Genomic DNA, 23,287 nt, shown 5'->3' with positions numbered 1-23,287 from the left:
GAAAAGCGGAAATAGCTTAGCACATACACGCTTCTATCTTTTCTCTGAAACAGTAATAATAAATTACTCAACAGTTTCATTAATATGAGTAGGGATGTTTAAAAAAAATTTTGAGTATGTACGTGTGAACATAACCAAAAAAAATAGAAGGGGCCCTCCAATTATGACATTTCTACACGAACATTTATTTTCCCGGAGCAATGGGAACACACAAACATTTATTTTCCAATCGCAAGTGTAAACACAACTAGCGCACTCCCCGCACGCGAATACCACGTCAGCCGGGGCGGCGTGACGCCAACGTTTCGGACACTCGCCGCACCCACGCCGTTTACCACGATATCCTTGGTAAATTTGAACACTGTTTCTGTCATTTAATTTATTGTCGAACTCACCCCCGCAGGGGTGAGTGGGCCGATCCCGGAGGTAGTGCAATACCAGGCCAACCCGTGGCGGAGGTGAAGCAAGCTTCAAGCACTCTGCCGCATTACAAAAATAAGTTTATTATCTTGGATACAGATAGGATCCGTATCAGATATTAAGCTGATAAGAACAGATACTACACAAAGGGAAATTTTATTAACGAGTCACACGTTGCCCTCCAACGAGGGGCTACAACACAAATGAACAATAGACTCAGGGTCGCAAAAAACATGTGAGGCACCGCGACATGGGTTGAAATCACACAGTAAGAGCAAAATACGATTTGCAGGTTACAGCCTTATTCAAGGAGTGTGTACAATGAAATAGTTTACATGTGCATTCATTTTTTAAAAATTATAAAGAAACATGTCATCAAGCACACAGTTGCCTACACATGTGTGGAGAAATTGCACAAGCACAGTGTGTATTGTGGCTAAACAAAAAAAACTCTTGCTAAACACAGAAGGTTATACAGCCTCAAGGGATGAAGCGAGCACACGGACAACAAAAACGGAGATACTAGTTTAAAGGAGATGCGTGGGTTATGAAGTCAACACCATACCGAGCGACAGTTTGGTGGAAGAAGGTTAGAAGAGGGTGATGGGGAGGCGCAGCTTGCCTTTTTGTAGTAGGAAGAACCTCGTGTGCCATCGGCGAAGGAATTTGTCCTCACCGTTGGTTTCGAGATCCTCTGACAGCTAAAGCCGCAACATCAAACGTATCTTGGCTACTGCGGGGAAGGCTGCCCGTACTGGTTTATGCCTTGCTTCGGCTGGGCAGCGCCAGTTCCACAGCACGAACAGCGTGCACGCTACTACCAGTTTGGCGAATGCGCCTCTGTTCCTGGCGAGGGCTTGAGGGGGGCGATTGTGAAACTTTCTCGCCGCTATCCTCCACACCGGCTTAGCTGCGGGGCACTTGTGCAGGGCGTGTGCAAGAGTTTCTATGGAGGGACAATTCCCTCCCTAGAAACCCTTGCACACGCCCTGCGCAATGTTCTCCGCGATGAGAGCGGGTGAGGTTTTGTCAATGTCGCATTCGGAGGCGTCTTTCTCGAGCATCCGCATCATGTTTGCAGCGCCCTTGTAAAAGCTTGAGGGAGCTTCCGCAAGCGGAGTGAGGGGACGCTCCGCATTCAGGAAGGCGCGTTTGTGCTGCACCAGTAGCGCATGATGTCCCTCCCTACGTATCCGGTTGTTTAGAACAATGCCCTGGCCGTTTTTAATGCCAGCATTTTGCCAGTAGTGGCTGGGTGGGATAATCCAAGGCCACCCTCGTCCGTCGAAAGGTGTAGGAGGGTGCGGCGTATGGGCGCGGGCTTGCCATCCCATAGGAAGGCACCGATCATTTTCATCAGCCTCGTAGCCGTCCTGGCGGGCATCACAGCGACTCGACTGGCGTAATACGCAAAGGCGCAAATGGTGCTCGTCACTGCCAGGGCTTTTTCACGTAACGACAAGCCTTTGGGGCTGAGGCGCTCTATTGCCACTTGTGCGCGTTCCAACGCTCGCTGCCAGGTTTTCTCCGCTACACCACCGCCAAAGAAGTAAATGCCTAGCACCTTGACGGTGTCCACTGCGCACAGCTCACCCAGGGCATCGCGGGGAAAGGCGCCAAAGGCAATGGCCTTGCTTTTCTCCATGTTAGGTAGCGCTCCTGAGGCGTCCGCGTAGTGTGCGAATGTCTCCCAGAAGGCCTGTAAGCTTGCCGGGTCTCGCACAAACAACGAAACATCGTCCGCATAGGCGAGCACTTTGATTGCGGCATCCCCCGTTAGTGAGAAGACCCTGATGGGGTCGTTATTCAAGATGTTTGTCAGCAACGGCTCGAGCGAAAGTATGAAGAGGGTGGGCCCATGTGGGCATCCCTGACGGATGCCTCGCTCGTACCTGAAGTTTGACGATGAGTCTCCATTCACGGCCTCATGACACGTCAGGTCGCTGTACAGCAGGGCGATGCTCTCCACAAAATGCGCGGGAAGACCGAATTGGCGCAGGACTTGCAGCATGTACTTTTGCTTGGCTCGATCGAAGGCCTTCGCTTGGTCGAGAGATACGAAGGCTCCCAACAGAGATTTTGCAGTCAAGTACTCAAAAGCAGCCCGCGTGACCGTCAAGGCGAAAATTGAGCGGTCCGGGACTGCGTAGGCCTGTTGTGCTGAGACTATAGCGTTGAGTAGAGGTCTAAGACGGTTGTTCAACAAGGAAGCCACAATCTTATAATCCACATTCTGGAGCGTGACTGGACGCCAGACCGACAGCTCCTCTTGCTGGGTGCCCTCCTTGAGGAGGAGGACGATCCGCCCATTGCCAAAGGATGGTGGTTTCCTGTGACGGACAATCACCATGTTAACCATGAGTAGGGGGGTGCTCTCGAGTTCGTTTCAAAAAGTGGAGTAGAGGAAGCCGTGAGTCTGTCTGTGCCAGGAGCGGAATTAGGTGGCATGTTCGAGGTGGCGAACCTGACTTCTTCCGCTGTTGCCTCATTACCCAACATTTCGGTTTCGTCCCTCTTCAAGCGCGCCAGGTTATGGCAGAGCTCTACGATCAGTTGATTCCCGTCTGGTGAACCTGGGAGGTTTCTATCCCAAAAGAGGGCGGCGAAGTAGTCCCGGAAAGTCCTGCCAATGTCATCTGGGTCAGTGGCGAAGGAGCTGTCGGGGCGCCGTACTCGCGTAATGTGGACCCGGCCGTTCCCGGTCATCTCATTGGGGTCTGTTCCAGCGCAGTCTTTGGGTGGCCTCCGTGCGCGTTGCTGGAGTAGCCCGCTATGTTCAGCCTCCAAAGCAGCGAGGTAGCCCCGCGTACACTCCGTTAGGGTGTCCGCCCCCCTGATGATACGGATCCTACGAAGGGTCTCATTCAGCCTTTTCTGTGATCCTGCACTTCCGGGCTTTGCCCTAGTCCTGGAGAATAGTCTTCCACTCCGCTTTCAATGCTTCCCATCATTCTGGTGTTACTTCTAAGACGTTGTCCACTGAGGCTTGAATGCACTCTCTGATTCGCTCAACGCTAACCTCGTCGAGAAGCAAAGCCGCGTCGAGCTGCCAGCCCTGATTGCCACTGAGGGTTCCGGGGCGACACCTTATTGTGGTGATGAGTGGGAGGTGGTCAGATCGATTTGCGAGGATAGCAGGGGGAGACAGGACCTCGCACGCCTCCACTGAAGAAAGGAGGAAGTCGGGCAGGTAGGTCCAATCGATACGAGTGGCGGTGAACTGTGAGGAGCGTGTTGGTACCAAAAGATCGCCGTGGATGTGAAGCCAAATATCCGTGAGAGATAGGTGCCTTGAGAGCCCCACGAGCTCCTTCGCATGGTATGTGGAAGCTCCGCGGCCCGATCCCCTGACGTCTCTGATTGATTGATATGTGGGGTTTAACGTCCCAAAACCACCATATGATTATGAGAGACGCCGTAGTGGGGGGCTCCGGAAATTTCGACCACCTGGGGTTCTTTAACATGCACCCAAATCTGAGCACACGGGCCTACAACATTTCCGCCTCCATCGGAAATGCAGCCGCCGCAGCCGGGATTCGAACCCGCGACCTGCGGGTCAGCAGCCGAGTACCTTAGCCACTAGACCACCGCGGCGGGCCCCCTGATTGATTGATGTGGGGTTTAACGTCCCAAAACCACTATATGATTATGAGAGACGCCGTAGTGGAGGGCTCCGGAAATTTAGACCACCTGGGGTTCTTTAACGTGCACCCAAATCTGAGCACACAACCTACAACATTTCCGCCTCCATCGGAAATGCAGCGGCCGCAGCCGGGATTCGAACCCGCGCCCTGCGGGTCAGCAGCCGAGTACCTTAGCCACTAGACCACTGCGACGGGGCGCGGCGGGGCCCCTGACATCTCTGTGGGAGTCTGTTACGTAATTGAACTCTCCCAAGAGAATGTGTGGGAGTGGTTCTGAGAGCATCTGGTGTTGTTCTTGGAAGAAGTTATTGGTGTACATTCTCGTCACTGGGGCGTAAACAATAACGAAGCGGCACCGTTTCCCATTAATGAACATATTCAACATGAGCACTCGGCCATTTGCGCAGAAGATGCAAAAAGCTTTCTGCCAGAAGCGGCCCGTAATGAAGATGGCCTCGACCCCACAGGCCCTCGCGTTCGTCAGGGAGAAGAAGGCGTCGACCTCGAAGGTTTTTTTAAAGTTGGCGACGTCTAGCGGCGACCGAAAGTTCATCTCCTGAAGGAACAGCACATCGATCCCCAGAGATTGAGCAAACTCCAGGACACTTTGCTGTTTTGCTCTGTCCCGGGAGCCCCTGACATTACAAGACGCGATTTTTCGATGAGGCATAACCTTATAATGTTTTCGCTGGGAGAGAGGAAATGGACCATGGCGTGATGGAAACAGGGCCCAATAGCCCAGAGACACGAGCTTGTGACAGCCGACGCCCAGAGCAGACGACACAGCTGCATCTCAGCAGAAAACAGACTAAAGGGAGCCTGAGGGATTCTGTGAGGACATACTCCAGGAGCAGTCCATGAAGGGAGAAGGATTCTTTGACAAACTACACAGGAACAGAGGAGACAGGAGCAGTGGGAGCTGTGTCTCCGCAAAACACAAAGGGGAGCCAGAAGGATTCTGTGAGGACCTAAGCAAGGAGCAGTCAGTGGAGGGAGAAGGATTCTGTGAAAAACCACGCCCGGCTGAGGACGTGATGAGTGTCCGGGCATTCCAGGCGTATAGGCGCATCCAAAGCCCATCGACAAAGCGCACTCGGACGCGTCCGAGGTGCCCCAGCAAATCATCCCCCTCCCGGTACAGTACGGCGCCATGACGCCAACGGCCTACTCGATTCTTTCACTGTCATCCGCGGGTGTGTCCCCCTTGGTCACCGCGTTCCTACCCAACCTCGGGGTCTTCGCCCTCGGCGGGGCGTCGCGCTGTCGCTGCTGTTGACTTCGAGCCCCGTTCGCTCCTGCCTCGCCTCGCGGGCGGGGGAACCCTCACGGGAGTCGCACGGCGGCTCGTCTCCCTGACGACGACGCGAGCGACACCTCGGCTCGCGGCCCGCGTCGTGACTTGAGGCCCGCGCGCCCGAATTGCGACCAGCCCCGTCTCCGCGGCGATGACGCGAGCGCAAGCGAGATCTCCGCTCGTGGCCAGACGCCGGGTGGATCGCGGACGGGTCCAGTCGCCGGCCCTTGTGGGGTACAACACGCTCAGGGGAAGGGTCTGACGAAGCACGGTCGTGGTCTTCAGACACGGCGTAGTACCCGTGGCTCACGATGGGCTTGTCATCCCGGGCAGGGGCTTGCGGGGGCCCTCCCAGATCCTGCGCCGTGACAGGGGCCGGCACGTTGGCAGGCGCACTGGAGACGGGGTGACTTGTCTCCTCATGCTCAGGAGGCGCAGGAGACTCGTCTCCTGAGGTTGCCAGACGTGGGCAGTCATCGCCACCTGATGGGCTTGCGGGTGACGTAAGGGGCGATGATCGCGTCAAGGGGCCCGTCTCGATATCGCTTGTTTCTGTGCCAGAAGACGCCGACGCCGAAGCAACGGAGACAGACGCTCCGTGCGTCTCTTCCTCGTTGACACATAAAGACGCCGCGTTGCTGCCTGAGCGCGGGTCTGAATCCCCGTCGCGACGCAAAGAGAGGGGTCCCCCTGCGGTCGTGCGGGGCGCGATCTTAGGCGTGAAGACCTGAAGACGCGTGGAGGTCTCTCCCAACCTCGGTGAGGGGGCGCCGGATGACTGGCTAGGCGTGGTGGTGGTGACAGGCAGCGCTGATGAACCGCGAGCAGCGGCCGCGTAAGAACGCCTGCGGAAACACTCGCGCGTTCCATGACGGGCCCCGCAACGCATGCACTCGGCTGCGCAGCCCTGTGTGTCGTGGCCGAAGACGCCACAACGCTTGCAAAACCCTGCTGTGCACGCGGTCGCCATGTGCCCGACCTCGCCGCAGCGCGCGCACACATGGGGCATCTCGGGGTACTCGAACATCACACGGTGGCCCGCGATGGTAGCGAAGTTGGGCACCGGTCAGCTCATTTCTATTTTCACGACTCTAACGCCGCTAAGTTTATTAAAACGCGTGGTTACAGGGGCAAAAGAAATACCCTTAATTTTACCGTACTGCGCAAGGGCGTTGCCAAGCGTCTCGTCGGACAGGTACGCAGGGTACCTGTAAACATTTACGAACTCGACCGGTGGCCTGACGGCCTGAATCGGCACGTGCTGGTCATTCACGCGGAAACCCTCCACAACCATTAACCTCGTCGCCTGGCTGGCGTTTTGGGTGCATACAAGAAACTTGGCACCGCCCATATGCTGCAGCCCATAAACACTGTCGACACCGGCAGTCAACTAAATGGCATCGATCAAATCATCTATGCTTACATCGCCTTCCGGCGCGGTGAACAAGAAACAGTTCGCCCGGGCTGGGATCTCCGTTGAGGTCGCCATTCTGTAGGACGCTGGTCCCAGAAGGGCGTGACTTGTAGAAACTGGTAACGTGCAGATAGGCTGCACTCTAGTAGACCGTGCGGTTCAGCTGAGGCGAGGACCGCTCAGTACAGGTAGGCGCCAGGAACACGGCAGGGGGACTCCGGGGCGGCAGGTGTTGTCCGGGTCCTAGCGGCTGAAGGTATCAGGGGGCACCAGGCGGGAGCCGGGAACCCAGGAGCGGCAGGCGCGCGCGCACAGAGCGGAGCAACGCTGCCACGTGGCGTCTTCCTTCTTCGGTCTTCAGAGAGCCGGGGGCCGACGTCAGAGTGACGTGACCCCAGGTCTCGCAGAGTGACTCGTAGAGAACAGCTACCTCGACCTTTGATCTTAGCCAAAAGGCCGAGAAGCGATGCGATTTAATTGCACGTAATTAAAATCCATTCTTTTACACCTCGTATGTAGTTGATAATGCGCTTGGCCTGGCTCACAGACGCTTGCGTCTTGAGCCCCTTCAAGGCGGCGTCTTATCGGGTTAATGCCATAGGATGGCTACGATGAGCCTGGATGGCGAAGATATCACGCAACAAGAGTATGAGAACGAAGCAGGTTGGCGCCTTGTGAACAGAAGAGGACGAGCCAACAAAGAAACCACAACGCATGAAGCCAAGCACCAAGAAACGCACTTCTCAAGCGAGAACGCAGTCAGTTATAGGTGTAGGAAGGGACAGAGAGCAAGACAAATTGTGGCTGCGAGGAGGATGCCCCGTCTGCCGAAGGAAGATTACAAGATAATTGTGCGCCCACATGACCGCTTCAAGGTCACTGACTACGGGATCAATCGTCTAGAATGCTGCGTCGCCAACACCGCTAAAATACCCAGGAATGAATCTGAAGAAGACACGGTATGTGCCAACTATAAACAGAACATTCTAGTGGTCAGCACACCATCAGAGGAGTGCGCCGAAAAATAGAGAACCATCGCTCAACTGAAAATTAGGGACGAGGAATTCGAAGCCAATGCGTACGAGTCAGCTCCGGAAGATACATCTAAAGGAGTGATCCGAGGAGTAACGCAGGACGTGTCTCCAAGAGAGATCGTGGAAATGCTGGTAACCCCGAGAAATCCGACTGTCCTCATGGCCAAGAGGTTGGGAAACACCACGAACGTCATCGTCATCTTCGATGGGCATCGCGTTCCAAGTTATGTGAGCTACGAAAGCACTGATCAAGTGCTCACTATACTGCGAGAAAGTAAACGTGTGCTACCAGAGTGGATGCCTTGGTCACAGAGCTGACGTCTGCCCGAGCCCGAATAGGAGAATGTGCAGAGGGTGTGGCACTGAGAACCCACCGCAGAAGCACGAGTGCCAAGTGAAGTGCCATCTGTGTGGCAAAGACCACCCGACGGCAGATCGCCATTGCAAGGCCAGATTTAAGATACCGTACCTGGTGTAAGAACGCCGCTGAAAACGAGCCCGACGGGAGGAAAAAGAAGCACTTTACTGCGAGACGGAAGCGAAAGCACTTTACAGGCAAAGATGGGGCGACTCAGGTCAACGATCGGAACATCGGACACGGGACGCATCCGGACCAGAAGCCTTCACCAAGCTTCAAGCACAAAACAAAAACCGCTCTACGTTTACTACCACCACATGTCGAGATCCAGATCGAGGTCCAGATCGAGTTCTAGACCCAAGACCGGCAATACCGGGTCTCCATGATCAAAGAAGGGAGGAGGATCTCGAAGCTCAAAAGGACCGAGCGGCGTCCGTGGCACCGCGGGACCCTTCCAGGTGAGCTGGGCTGATGTAGCTTGTGGGGCGCGCGCGGAGGCAGAAACTGCTTTTCAATGTAGGATTAAGGCGCTAGAGAATGAATTGGCGCAAATCAGACAGAACAATGTTGCATTTATGAATGAGATTAGAAAACTCAGGGAAGAAAATTATTTTCTGAAAAACGGAGGGGTTACACGCATTGAGTTAACCTCACAAAATATAATGGAGGAAAAAGGCGCAGCAATGAAGGAAGAGGTAGCAGCCCTCACCCCTGTTAAACGTAAACCAGAGAACGCTCCGATTAAAAGCGTAGTAAAGAAACCAAAAGCAGTGGCGACGCCACAAGAAAGACGGGAGGAATTCGCAAACACCATGGAAGCCAAAATGGAACAAATTGAAAGAAAATTGCAAACTAAGCTCGAACAACAAGAAGTTAGATTTGAGGCAAACATAGAGGCCAAAATCGAGGAGCTAGGCAAGACGTTAGTTAGTTAGTTAGTTATGTTGGGTTTAGTGGCGCAAAAGCAACTAAGGCTATGCTGCGCCAGCCACATGGTGAAAAAAAGGAGAGAAAAAAGAGCAAAAGAAAACGTCACTAGTTAGCTCGGCATACATTGTGCTGTGAAAGTCTGATTGAAAAACTATTTTCTCTGAGGGAGTAAATCCGTCAGTCAGGGGAAAATGTGCTTCGTCGTCCAGGTGATTTTTCCTTTACAATGGTCATGACTATGAATGCGCGGTTGACGATGACTAATGGAATAAAATGAATAATGTTGTGCGGCTGTATAGAGACCTAAAACCAATCGCGTAATGTGTATACTTTTAAAATTATGGACATGGTACATGGCGTGGTCAATGGGTATGGTATGTGCGTGAGGTGATTTTGTCAAAAAATGTGAGGGGATCGCTCCAGCACTCCCGCCTCACCTGTGTCCTTGTGCGCAAGGACCAGGAGGTAAGTGCTGTGTTCAAAAGAAGCTGTCACAGCACTGACCTCTCGCAAGAGGCCGTGCTGTGGCCACACAGGTTCGTGAATCTTGCAGATCTGTACCGTACAAATACGATGGCGTGCTTCTTATAACTTATTTAGAAATTTGGTGTCATCCAGGAAGTTGACAACGTCGGTTAGGGGTATCAGCGCGTCATCTCCTAGAAGGAACATGGGGTGACGTGGAATGCGTAACTTGTACAAGGTGTAAAAATGTTTTCTTCGATGTGCTTCCAAATGTGCGCATGTAAGCAAGATGTGCAACACTGTTAGAGGTTCATCGCATTTATCACATGTTGGCTGTTTTTCTTGTTTTAACAAGTAATTATGAGTGATGTGCGTGTGACCAATTCGAAGACGGCACAGGATTACTTCGATAAAACGTTCTTGGTGGTAACATGACTTCCATTCATTTAGGAATGGCTTGATTAGTTGAAGTTTGTTGTTGCCTGTCATATTCCATTCCCGTTGCCATTTAGATGTTAGCGCTGTACGGATTGCGCGGATACTATCCCTAACGGGAACATTTACTTGCGAGATACTTAAGTTCTTTGCTGCTGCTGCGCACTGATCTGCCCTTTCATTTCCGGGTATCCCGACGTGACTTGGGACCCAGCAGAACCGGATATTTTGTCCTTCACTTAGACGCGATAATACGCTTAAAATGTCGCCGATGAAGGGTTCGTATTGAGAGCGTATATGGAGGGCCTTCAATGCACTCAAGGAATCCGTAAAAAGTATTGCTTTCTTGTATCTAGCACTTTCAATTCTTTTTACTGCCATCCACAAGGCATAACATTCAGCAGTAAAAACTGAAACAAACCGTGGTAATCTGACTGTTTCTTCCCACGCACCTTGGACGACACTGCTACTGACATAACTAGCCGTTTTGGAGCCATCAGTGTAAAATTCTTTGTATGTGCTGTACCTTTCTTGAACGATGCGAAATTCTTGCAATATGTGTTCACGTGGTGTACCTTGTTTTTTGAGATGTGTCAATGAGAGGTCAAGAAATTGCGTAAAGTTTTTCCAGGGAGGCAGCCTTCTTGGCCTTTTAGTAACAGAAAGGGCATCTGTAGGGACGTTACACTCGCGACATTTTTCTTCGAATCTGAGTATAAGTGGCCTTATTGCGTTTGGTTTGTTTGTGTAATGGAGTCGTTTGTCACAGTGTGTGATAATGTTGTAGCATATATGGTTTGGCGATGAGCGAACTCTTAGGACATATGTAAGCATTAGCTGCGTTCGTCTGCTGTCCAGTGCCGGTTCGTTACTCTCGGAGTACAAGCTGGGAAGCGGCGAGGTCCGGTATGCACCGGTTGCCAAGCGTATCCCTTTGTTATGTACGGGGTCGAGTCTCTTGAGGTAGGATTGTCTCGCTGACCCGTAAACTACACTTCCATAATCTAATTTGCTACGCACCAATGAACGATATATGTGCAGAAGGCACTTACGGTCAGCGCCCCACCGCTTCCGCGACAGAACTTTGAGGACATTGAGTGCCCTAGTCGCTTTAATTTTTAGACTGGTAATGTGTGATAGAAAGTTAAGTTTCTTGTCAAATATGACTCCTAGAAACTTGTGCTCTTGTTTAACTGGTAGGACTGTTGCATTCAGTTCAAGAATTGGGTCCGGCTGCAAGCCTCTTTTCTGAGAATACACTACGGCAACTGTCTTTTCCCCGGAGAAACAGAAGCCGTTTTTCTCCGCCCATTGTGTTAGTTTGTTCAACGTGATTTGAGTCTGTCGTTGACATGTCACCATGTTAGACGCGCGGCACGCAATCTGGAGGTCATCAACGTACAGAGAATGCATCAGTGTGGATGGTATAACTTTGTTTACAGAGTTCATTTTCACAACAAAAAGTGTAGTGCTCAGAACGCACCCCTGAGGTACACCGTTTTCTTGAGTAAATACACGAGAGAGTGTCACGCCAAGGCGGACCTGGAAGGTTCGGTTGGACAAGAAGTCGGAGAGACAGTTAAGCATTCTGCCGCGGATTCCCAGATCCGCCAAGTCTCGTAAAATACCATACCTCCAAGTGGTGTCGTAGGCTTTTTGAAGATCAAAAAAGACTGCTAGGCAGTGTTGTTTGTGTAAGAAAGCTTCTCGTATTGTGTTTTCCAGCCGAACTAGGTGGTCAATTGTTGAACAACCTTTTTTGTACCCACATTGGTGGATATCTAGTGAGTTTTCTGTTTCGAGGACGTACGTAAGCCTGATGTTAATGACACTCTCGTAGGTTTTTGCAAGACAACTTGTAAGTGCGATTGGCCTATAGCTGTTTGCTAATGTAGAATCTTTTCCCGTTTTTAGGAATGGGATTATAATGGCCTTCTTCCAATCCGTGGGCATTCGACCAGTTTGCCAAATAACGTTGAAGAAAAACAGAAGGGCCTCGACTGTTTTTGGCGACAGGTGGGCGAGCATTGCATAGTGTATTGTGTCAGGACCAGGCGCTGTTTTTTTACCTGTGGAAAGTACTGTGTTCAGTTCATGGATGGTTAAAGGCGCATTGTATGGCAAGTCTAAGAAACCTGCTGTAGGAAGCTTTTGTTTTTCTATAGATTGCTTGTGCCTTAGGAACGTTTCTGAATAGTTTGCTGAGCTAGATATGTTGTAAAAGTGAAGCCCTAATAGGTCTGCCTGTTCCTGTAGGGATGTCTGAGTACCTGTTGTTGAAAGAAAGGGGATGGTATAGGCAGCGTAGTTGCCATTAAACTTGCGAACCTGATCCCACATTCTTTTGGATGTGACCGAGCTGTTTATGGATGAAACGTAGTTTTGCCAGGAGATTTTCTCGGCTTGCCTACGAACATATCTAGCTTTCGCTTTCGCCTTTTTGAAGGAGATGAGGTTATCGTACGTCGGGTACCTCCGGAAGATACCCCAGGCTTTATTTTGGAGTTTTTTGGCTTCTGTACATTCGTGCGTCCACCAGGGCTTCAAATTCTTTTTTAAGCAACCAGAAGACTGAGGGATAGCTCTCTTTGCTGCCGCGATTATACACGTTGTAATCCTTTGATTCATTTCATCTACGCTCAGATTATCTAGACTCTCTTTATCCAGACTGGCTTGATCGGTAAAGAGAGCCCAGTCTGCCAAATGAAGTCGCCAGCGGGGTGGTCTGGAGGGTATGGTAGGAAGTGCTGTGGTTAGACTGATGAGTGCAGGCATGTGGTCACTACCGTATGGATTATCTATTACCTTCCATTTAAAATCTGTGAACAGCGCTGGAGAGCATAGCGCAAGGTCCAGGCAGCTCATAGCTCCTGAACTTGGGGAGCAGTAAGTGGCAGCGCCAGAATTTAAAAGACAAACATCGTTGGCTAAAATAAAATCTTCAAGTGTTTGTCCTCTAGAGTCAACTGTTTTACTACCCCAAAGCGTGTTATGTGCATTAAAATCACCTGCTATCACAAAAGGTTCGGGTAGTTGGTCTAAAATTAATTCTAAATCGCTTACGGTGAATTGCGTGTGCGGTGGAATGTAGAGGGAACAGACGGTGATGGTTTTGTGCGCTACAATGGTAACGGCGGCGGCCTCTATATGACTATTAATATGAATTTCTCTCACTGCTATACCACCTTTAACAACAACAGCCACACCGCCCGACAGTCGGCTTGCCTGCGTACGATCGCGCCGCACAACAGTGAAGCCTTTTAGGATGTTTTGATATCGATCACCTAGGTTGGTTTCCTGAAGGCACAAGGCTACAGGAGAAAAGTCGTGTAGTATTTCCTTTACGTCACCAAAATTGTTTAAAAGCCCTCTACAGTTCCAATGAATTATAAAAGCCATGTTGAATGTAAAAGTTTAAAAATCGAAGGACAAGTGAGTAGGATATAGTAGAATGGAGGTGACTTGCTTCTAAAAGAACTAAAAAATGCGAGTTCCAAAATGGTGCAGGTTCACTTATTTTACAGGGCCCTTTTCTGGCCCTGTAATTGGGGTTTTGCTTTTTTTGGAGCGGTCGAGAGTGTCTCGCCGCTCCTTAGGCGCTGCCTGCACCGCTGGGCCAGAAGTAGTGTCCATCGCCTCGTGCAAGACGTCGGACAGTTGCTCTAGCGAGCGATGATGGCGTTGTGTTGGCTTCGTCTTGGCAGACGAGGCCTTTGACCCCACCAGAGAAGAGGTCGGCAGGACCTCTTTGGCCTCTGAGCTGTCCCGGCTGGTGCCAGGTCTAGGAGAGGCCTCCAGTGTGGCCACGTTAGGGGAGGGTAGGGCAGCCGTGGCTGCTCCCACCGTGGGGGCGAGGGGCGGTCGCCTCGGCGCACTACGCGTGGCCTGGACGGCCGCCTGATGCCGTTGTGGTGCTGGCCCCCGTTGCACCACTTCGGCGAATGATGACTTTTTAGCAAGGTATGGTGAGAGACGCTGTCTGGCTTCGCGGAAGCTTATGTTTTCCTTATATTTGATAGTGATGACCTCCTTCTCTTGTCTCCAAGCTGTGCAGGATCTCGAGTACGCCGGGTGGTCACCATCACAATTTGCACAGTGAGCTTCAGCATTGCAGTTGTCATCAGCAGAGTGTCCCGTAGCGCTGCACTTAGCACAAGTAAGCTGCCCTCGGCAGCTCTGTGATGCATGGCCAAACCTTTGGCACTTGAAGCAGCGCCTTGGGTTCGGAATGTATGGTCTGACGTGCAACTTCAAGTAGCCTGTTTCTATTTCGTCTGGGAGTGTGCTAGAGTTGAAGGTGACGATTATGTGCCTAGTGAGTATTTCCCTGTTGTCTCGTCTGATTTTTATTCGTTGTACCTGTACAACATTCTCATCCTTCCAGCCGGCCAGGAGTTCATCATCAGTAAGGTCCATGAGGTCATCGTCTGACACGACACCCTTCACCGTATTCATTGTTCTGTGGGCGGTGACAGTTATCGGTTGGTCCCCAAACGCTACAAGGTTCGTCAATTTTTGATATTGCGACTTATCTTTGTAGTGTTCCTACTTAAAATAACGGAACAGCATTAAAGCTTCAGTATGGAACTGGCGTCCATCTTAATCTGCTTTATTTTTCACTTCATCTTCCTCTTCTTTCCTGCCCCGGCCCTCGCGCTTCTTCATCTTCTGTCCAAAGGCTCATACCGCTTCACCCTTCCCGCTTTCTTTTAATTACCCCTCCTGGGGTAATACTTGAAGACATTCCCAATTGAAGCACATTCAACAGATCCACGTTCACCAGTGTACCAGACAGTCTTCAAAATTCCGTTCTGGGTGGCTGTCTTGGTCACAAAGTAAGGCCCATAAAATTTGGCACTGGAATCTCTTATTCCTTTTCTCACTAGTACGAGGTCGGTGACTTGAATGTCTGGCATGTCTGCTCGATGCCTCTTGTCGAAATTCTTTTTCATTCGTTTTCGGTACCTCTCCTCCTGTGATTTTTGTTGCCTCTCCTCGACAATCTTGAGGTTTTCCAAGAGTCCCAACTCACGGTCTGCCTGCAGAATAGGGGTCTCTCCTGTAGAAGCGTACTGTGGACTGCACCCCAAGCCACTGGTGTAGGATCGGTTATGATGTTTTACGGCTGCTTCTAAAGAACATTTCCATCCCCCAGGAAAACTATCGTACATCTTGATGTATTGTTTCACGTCCCGTATGGCACGTTCTGCAAGCCCATTCGCCGCAGGATGGTATGGCGCACAGAACTTGATCGATACATTGTGATCTCGAGCCCATCTTACTAGCTTTTCACTCTTGAACGCGGGGCCGTTATCGCATACGATTGTCCGCGTAGTTCTAAACATGTCCCTTTCGAGAAGGGTTATGACGCTATTTGCATCTTCTTTTCCTGCTCGTGCCGCGACCATCCTGGTGCATTCATCTATGGCCAGCAGAAAAGCTTGCGTTTTTCTGACTCCTTCCCGTTTCTTGTTAAGTTCGGCGAAATCCAGGTGAACTACTTCAAAAGGCACGTTCGAGTGGCAAGGTAGTATCATGGTGTCCGTAGGCTGTTTATACTTGACTTTGTGTACTTGACACACATGGCATGAACGAACGTACTGACTAACGTCTTTCTTCATGTGAGGCCACGTAAACCTCTTGACCAACTTGTTGTAGGTACGCCAAAAGCCGTCGTGTCCTCCAGATTCTGGGCTATCGTGGTACAAGTAAAGCACTTTGGAAACAAGAGTTGGTGGGACTTGATACCGACCTTCCGTAAAAACCAGTTGTTCTGAGCCTTCCCACAGCTTCACTTCATTGATTTCTTCAGATTTTTCTGTGTTGTTTTGTACCATCAATCTTGATAGAGCATCTGCATCGGTTAAAAGCGGTCCTGGTCGGTGCGAGATGGTAAAGTCAAATTGCTGCAAGTAATTCACCCATCTGGCGATACGCCCTTTAGTTTGGGTCATATTCAAGAGATGAGTGAGTGCCTGGTGATCGGTGAACAAAGTGAACTTCGTACCTTCCAGGTACGTGCGGAAGTAGTCAACGGCCTTCAGAACCGCCAGTGCTTCTTTTTCCGTAGTAGTGTAGTTTGTTTCAGACGGCTTGAAAGTGTAACTGTAGTAACCGACTACGTGTCGCTTTTCTCGGCCAGATGCTTCAATACATTTTTGATACAACACTGCACCAGTCCCATAATGTGAGGCGTCAGTGTTCAATTCAAAGGGTAAAGTGAAATCTGGTATACGCAGAACGGGGTCAGAAGAAATTCTGTGCACCAAGTCACGGTAGACTCTCTCACATTCGTCACTCCATTCAAAGGGAACTTCTTTCTGCGTTAAGCGCGTGAGGCATCTAGTTTTGACAGCAAAGTCCTTTATGAAAGATCGGAAATGTCCTGCCAATCCCAAAAACACACGCAGTGAATGGACGTCATATGGTTTCTTCAACTGGGAGATCTTCTCGACGGACTCTTGTTTTGTGCTTTTGGTGTTCCCATCGAAGACTCTTCCAAGAAACACCACTTTTTGTTGAAAGAATACACTCTTCTTAAAATTAACCTTGAGATGTGCCAAGCTCAAGGCGTTTAACACCTGAGACAGATGGTCCTGATGCTCAGCCTCTGTTTTGGAGAAGACTATAATGTCGTCTATGTACACATTACAAAAAACACCAAGGAATGGCTTTAGGACGTCGTTCATGATCTTCTGGAACCACGCTGGCGAGTTTTTCCAACCGAAAGGGAGCCGGTTGTATTCGTAGAGATCGAATGGCGTGATAAAAGCGGTGTACATTTTTGTTTCTTCGGTTAGTGGGATCTGCCAGAAACCTTTGCATAAATCGATGCGGGAAAAATGTCGGCAACCCCCGGTCTCATCTATAATTGTGTCGATCTTCGGCATAGGAAATGGTATGAGTTCTGTCTGACGATTGAGAACCCTGTAGTCGGTGCATAATCTGAAGGTTCCGTCTTCTTTCGGTGCGATCGTTATGGGAGAAGCGAAGGGTGATACCGAAGGTCGTATGATATCAGCATCTAGCATCTCCTGCAACTCTTTCTTGAGCCACATCTTTCGCTCCCTTGACATATTGTAAGGTGCTTTCCGGATGACGGTCTTGTCAGCGAGTTCGAAAGGAACCTTGTGGGACTTCATCGCCTGAGGATAGCTTCCTATGCATACAAGTTCAGGGTAGGTCGTTGCGATATCCGCCGCGCACTTGACAACTCGTAGATTATCTTGTCTACCTTGATTTGTCTCGTTCCTTGCTACTCCTTCTACTAGAACCACATCGTCCCAGTACACGTTGATCTTTAGTTTCTTTATATCTGGTCTTGATAGCAAAAAGTCGTACGTTACCCCCTCTATCACCAACACTTCGCTCTCTATTTGCTGACCCTGGAACTCGATGTTTACCAAGGCCCACTGATCATGCAACGTTACTTTTCCATCATAGCCTTGTACTCGTAGAATTCTTCCACTATGCAAGCGATTTGCATCCACCAGCTTGGCATTTATAATGGACACAGAAGCACCGCTGTCTACCAGAGCCATCATATGTTTGTTTCCTACTTTGACGGGAATGTGAAGTAGGCTAGAGCAACTTAAATAAACAGTCTCATTTGGAGTCATCGGGTGGGACTGATCACCCTCGTTTATTAGTTTTTTTTCTGTCGAATACTCCTGAGCTTCAGTGTCGATATTATTCACTCGACCTCTTGGAACACGCCAGGGCAAGTTATCTGTGCGAGTTGCGAGGTGGCTCGGTTCTCGCTGAGCGCGGCTTGACCAGTCCGATTTACTCCGACTGAAACAGCTGCTTGACTCGGCGGTTATGCTTGTTTCCGAAGCTGATGGTATGTTCTGAAGACACGCGAGGAGGTCATCTAGAGTCTTTGGTGACAGTATTTGCACTTGCTTCAACACGTTAGTGTGCAATCCATGCATTATTAAGGCAACTACGGCCGTAGATGGAAGCAAAGGCTCCGCCAGCTTTAAAAGACGGCGTTTCTCAAAGAAGTACTCGACAAGGCAGCTTTGCTCAGACTTGAAATTAAGCGCCGTGTTCCATCTTTCTACTGGATTGCTTCGGAATGCAGTCAAAAACTTTTTCCTCCACTGGCTCCAAGAGTCGTCACTGTCTTCCAGAATGCATGTTTCATACCACTTTCGCGCAACACCTCTCAAGTAAACGCGCATGTTGGTGATTTTAGCCTCATCAGAGAGCCACTTGTTTTTTCCAGCGGCATATTCGTAGAAATCAAGCCAACTTTCTGGATTTGAAGACACACCGTCGAAAGCATCAGGTTCTACGAAATTAGGTGTCGGTCTCTCAGCATTCAGAGAGCTTATAAGAGATGTCATTATTTGGTTTTGTTGAAGCATCTGTTCCTGTTGCAGCTGAAAAGCTTTCAAAACGAGGCTCACCTCTTCCGTCGAAGATCGTGATCCTGAGTGTTTTCGACGCGCTGGTTCAAGAACTAGGTCGTTGAAGGTCGCCACACGCAAGTTCACTTTCACAGCACCTTTCCGTCGTAGTTCAGTAGTGTCTACGGCTGCCTTTTCCACAACCAGGTTTACGAGTTCTTCCGAGCTGAGCTCACGAGGTAGGTCTACCGCTGCTTCGTCTTGAACTTGGTACTTCGAAAAGATGATCTCCTCGGAGGTCTCGTCTATGAAGAACGTCACCCACATGATGGCTTCGATGGCCGGCTGCGCCAAAATAATGTAGTGTTCCTACTTAAAATAACGGAACAGCATTAAAGCTTCAGTATGGAACTGGCGTCCATCTTAATCTGCTTTATTTTTCACTTCATCTTCCTCTTCTTTCCTGCCCCGGCCCTCGCGCTTCTTCATCTTCTGTCCAAAGGCTCATACCGCTTCAATCTTTAACTTCAACCAGCAGGTCCCCACTGGCCATCTTCGTGGCTTTGTAGCCGCTTCCGATGGTCTCAGTGAGACACCTTGACACTAGGAAAGGTGAAATGTTACGGACTTTTTTGTCGGTGTTCTCACAGTGGATGACGTGATACTTGGGGAAGGTGTCTTTCTTTTTCTGGAGGATTTCAGCGGTTACATCGGTGCGCCCCCGCTTCGGGGGACGATCATTTGCGAAAATGTTGGACGATCCCATTAAATGAGTACGTTGTTCGGCAACAATGCCAGTCACCCACCACCGAGCCCAACAAGGGGACACGGCAGAGGTTGTGATGGAGCAAGCCCTGCCATGCCAACTGTACATCGTTGCTATAACCAAATATGGTGTACCCAAGGTAGGACCACCACACAAGGTTAACCCTCGCCGCCAGGAAAATTGGAAGTAAATAGAAGAGAGTAGAGGACAGGACAGATAAATAGTAAGAGATAAAGACAAAGATGTAGGGAGAGAGAGATAGGAAAAGGCGACTGCCGATTTCCCCTGGGTGGGTCAGCCCAGGGGTGCCGTCTACGTGAAGCCGGGGCCAAAGGGGTGTGTTGCCTCTGCCAGGGGGCCTTAACGGTCCAATCACCCAGCGTCGGCTCAACCCCCAGGATCCCCTTTTCCCCGGACACGGCAAAGCCACGCACGGCTAGGCGTGGGAGGGAGTAGAAACTCCCCCGTTAGCTCGAGTCCGTGGTGTCGCTACACACCAAACGCCTACTTGCGCAGGCGTCCCTGCGGGGGGACCTCATGAAGTGAAAACTGGCAGGGTCCGCCACTACACACACCATAGCCTTGCCCTGGGACGGCTTCTCCTGGAAAGAACAGTCGCGGTCCTGGTTGAGGATGGCCCAAAGGAAAGGATCTTGATCAGCCTGTTGCGGTTCCGTGCTGACACCGTGGCCTCTCCGCAGGTAATGCGGGCCCCCTGTTCCAGAAGTTCCCAGGCGACGGACAGGCGACGGGAGGCTTTGCGTGCCTCCGTCCAGACAGACTGCACCTGGGTTGCAGTCTGCCGGAAGTCGCCCTCCGTTTCGCCTGAGAGGTAGGCCTCGGTGTCCTCCGTGTCCACCGGTCGCCTCAGCCGCCTCGACACCACCCGGTTGAGCTCCTCCCTCGCTCGCTCCCGGACCTCCAGATCAGTCGACGACAGGAGCCTGAAGGCCCCGTCCACTCGGCAGATGTCGCTGAGCTCCGCCCCAAGAGGGACTCCTGCAGTGCTGGCATGTGCGCTCCCGTACACATACTCATTTGACCCTCTGGCCAACACGTACAGGGTCTTCTTGTTCAGCGGGCGAAGCTCCTCGTCCAAGCGATGCCACTCTCCTTTGCTGGCAAGGCCCACCCGCATGGCGAAGTTTAGGGCTGGATACAAATATGTTTTTAAAGAGTCCAGCCACTGCCATGGGGTGAGCACAGAGGAGAGCAGCCGTCTGCCGAGATGGATGGCCTCGTCAACCGTCGTCTGGTCCGGTAGCACCCGAAACCCCACAGGATGCCCCAGGAACCAGTGCCCCTCGAAGTCCGCCAGTGCCGGGACCAGGACGCTCCCAACGGTGAAAGTGGTGGGCCGTGTGCCCACCGGGTAGCACCCGGACAGGTGGAGGGTGCGGAACTTGGCAGGCTTCAGTCGCAGCCTGAGCAGGTCCGAAAGGGCCATCACCACGTTGAGGCGGCACTGCAAGGTGGCGGGATCCCAGGGCGAGCAGCGTCAGATCATCGGCGTAGGCAAGGATGTTGTGTTGCCTATCGCCTCCCTGCACCGCTCTGATGATGGGGTCCACCACCAGGTTGAAAAGCAGGCCGCTCAGGGGACAGCCTTGGCGTAGGCCCGCTCCGATGGTGATGGGCTCCGTGGTGTCGTCAGCTGCCATGACGCAGGTGGTGCTGGCGCGGTAGAGTTCCTCCACGATCTCCGCGAAGGGCTCCCCCGCGCCGGCGCCGCGGACAGCGTCGATGAGGGCCTCTTGGGCGACCGAGCCGAAGGCGTTGGCGTAATCGAGGAACCCCACGCACAGCACCCCACCTCCCGTCCTGGCGTCGTCCAGGCGTCCCTGCAGCCCGAAGTTGTGTTCGAACACCCCATCGTGCGGCAGGAAGCCCTTCTGACACCTGGACAGTACCGCATGGTCGCCCAACCACCGCTGCAGCCGGGTGCTGAGACACCCAGCATACAGTTTGGCGATCGTTCGACCAAGGGCAATGGGTCGCCAGTTTGTGGGGTCCTCGCGGTCGCCCTTCTTGTGTATGAGGATCGTCCTCCTCGACTTCCAGCTCCGGGGTGTGCGGCGGTATTTGAGGCAGACGTTGAATACCGCCGCAAGGTACCGCCCTTCAGGGTCCACCTGCCTCCAGTGGTGGTAAGTGAGGGGGTCCTCTCCCGGAGCTGTACTCCCGCACCTTCGGAGCTTAGCTGCGACCTCTTCGTCCAAGAAGGGGCAGAGGTCCAGTTCCTCGTTGGTAGGGGCTCGCGTCCTGAGGATTGTCGTGTCCACTGCTGCCGGGGACCAGAAGCGAGTGCAAAAGCCGTGAAGCGTGCCTGGGTCAATGGGGCAGAGCTGCGAAGGGCCCCCTGCAATCAGCCGGACGGCCCGGTGCCAGTTCCTCCTGTAAAGAGCCTGTAGCTGGGAGCGGTTATCAGGGTTAATCTCCCGCTGAGGTGGTGTTTGGCGCGAGTCCCGATTGGGCAGCCTTAGGTGGTCAGTAATAGCTGCCTGTGCGCGGTCCAGGATGGTTTCGAACCGTGCCCACTCCTCCTCAGATACGAGAACCGGCTTAGTGCCCGCAGCTCCGCCGTCATCTCAGCTAAGACCCAGGCACTCTCTGGTACGGCGGTATCGGCGGCTTCCTCCTGGGTGCCGTACGTGCTGCCGCTGTGCCGGTCGGCTCTGCGGGGTGTCATCGCCTCGGGAGAAGGTGGTGGTGGGCTTCCGATGGCTCGTCCCGCAGTCTGCCCTGGAAGCTCCCCCTCTGCAGCACTGCAGTACTCGTCCGAGGCGGAGCTCGGTCGTGCTGCCTGGTGGTCAGCTGGGCCGCCCGCCGAGTCCTCGACGCCGCTTGGCAGGGGGGTAGGCAGGACCTCCTGTGAAGGGGGTCTTGCGGCGGCGCTTTGGGTGGATGAGGCGGTGGCCTGCTGCTGCTGGTCCATCACTTTGATCTTAGCCAAAAGGCCTAGAAGCGGTGCAATTCATTAGCACTTAATTAAAATTCATTCTTTCACACCTCGTACTTAGTTCTGGCCAAAAGGCGGGCAAACAGTAAAAAAGCAATTCTGACGTCCACCCATGCACAACCAGCATTGTGCACCGACAGCGGCAGCGCTGGCTTCACGGCAATGCTTTTATCCCTAGTCCGCTTGAAGTTTCTTGTTTCGCTTACAAACATGTTAAAACTGAAACCTTCTTTTTCCCAGATGTCGAAGCCATGCGTGCTTGCTTGCATGCGTACTCTCGAGTGCGCTGATGACGTCACACCAAATGCTTGCCGGCGAACATTATCAGGCATGTCGGGAGGGATGCTACAGCACTTGTTTTAAAAACCGATGCATAGTTTACATGTCCAACTCGAGCACCAAAGCCTGGAAGGAAAAAAAAGTGACTTTGCAAAATGTGACTACGTCACCCATCCAACATGGCTTCTAAGCTGGCTGCCCAAGCAACGCCTCTGCAACGACGCCCACAATCATCGGCAAAAAGGTGGTGCCTTTGGCTGCTTCAGCGCGCTCAACGTATGCCTTGCAAGTTCCGACGTGGCGGAACACCGCACCGAAGTCGACGAAGGTCCTGTTGTGAAAGGCAGACCTGGGAATGCATGCGAAACGTCTACTGCGTGCGTTGTGAAGCCGGTGAATGAAGGGTCATGTGGCAGAGGGTGACGGAACGCGAGTGTGCGACATGCTGCTGCGATGTCGTTCAAGCGTAGAGTGATGAGTAGTTTTTTTTAGTGGCGCAAGGGCCAATTGATGGCCAAAGAGCGCCATTTCAATTAACTACAGATATGAACAATGATATGGTGCGTGGCTGTAAAGGGGCCTTAAAATTCCTCGCTCTAACGCGGGTTAAAACATGAAAGTAATAAAATCATGACAGTGGCGTGACATATGTCTGGTGATAGCTGATGGCAAAATGTCATGATAATAAAACTATGATGAAGATATAGTCACCGCAGCCACGACCACTCTATAGAGGTCGTGCTACGGATGACCTCGAAATAATGGGTGAAAGTTTTGCACTTCTTTTAAAAATATAAAAAGTGTTTGCAGTTTAAAAAGCGGATCCCTACCGATGAGCATCCCAGGGTGTAGAGGGAGCTGCTGTCGGTAGGGCAGTAAAAAGAGCTTTTTTCTTAGAGCATCTAGCTCATTGCACTGGACGAGAATGTGGAGAA

General features: G+C 51.7%; 1 pseudogene; it reads right to left on the bottom strand.

The window, feature by feature from the left end:
• Positions 1–404: 404 nt before the first annotated feature.
• LOC119168819 (U2 spliceosomal RNA) lies at positions 405–573 on the bottom strand (annotated as a pseudogene).
• Between the last annotated feature and the right edge of the window lie 22,714 nt (positions 574–23,287).

The sequence above is a fragment of the Rhipicephalus microplus genome, chromosome 6 (assembly GCF_043290135.1).
Source record: "Rhipicephalus microplus isolate Deutch F79 chromosome 6, USDA_Rmic, whole genome shotgun sequence".
Lineage (NCBI taxonomy): Eukaryota > Metazoa > Arthropoda > Arachnida > Ixodida > Ixodidae > Rhipicephalus > Rhipicephalus microplus.
The sequence above is the reverse complement of the archived record's forward strand: the minus strand, read 5'-3'. Positions and strand labels throughout refer to the sequence as shown.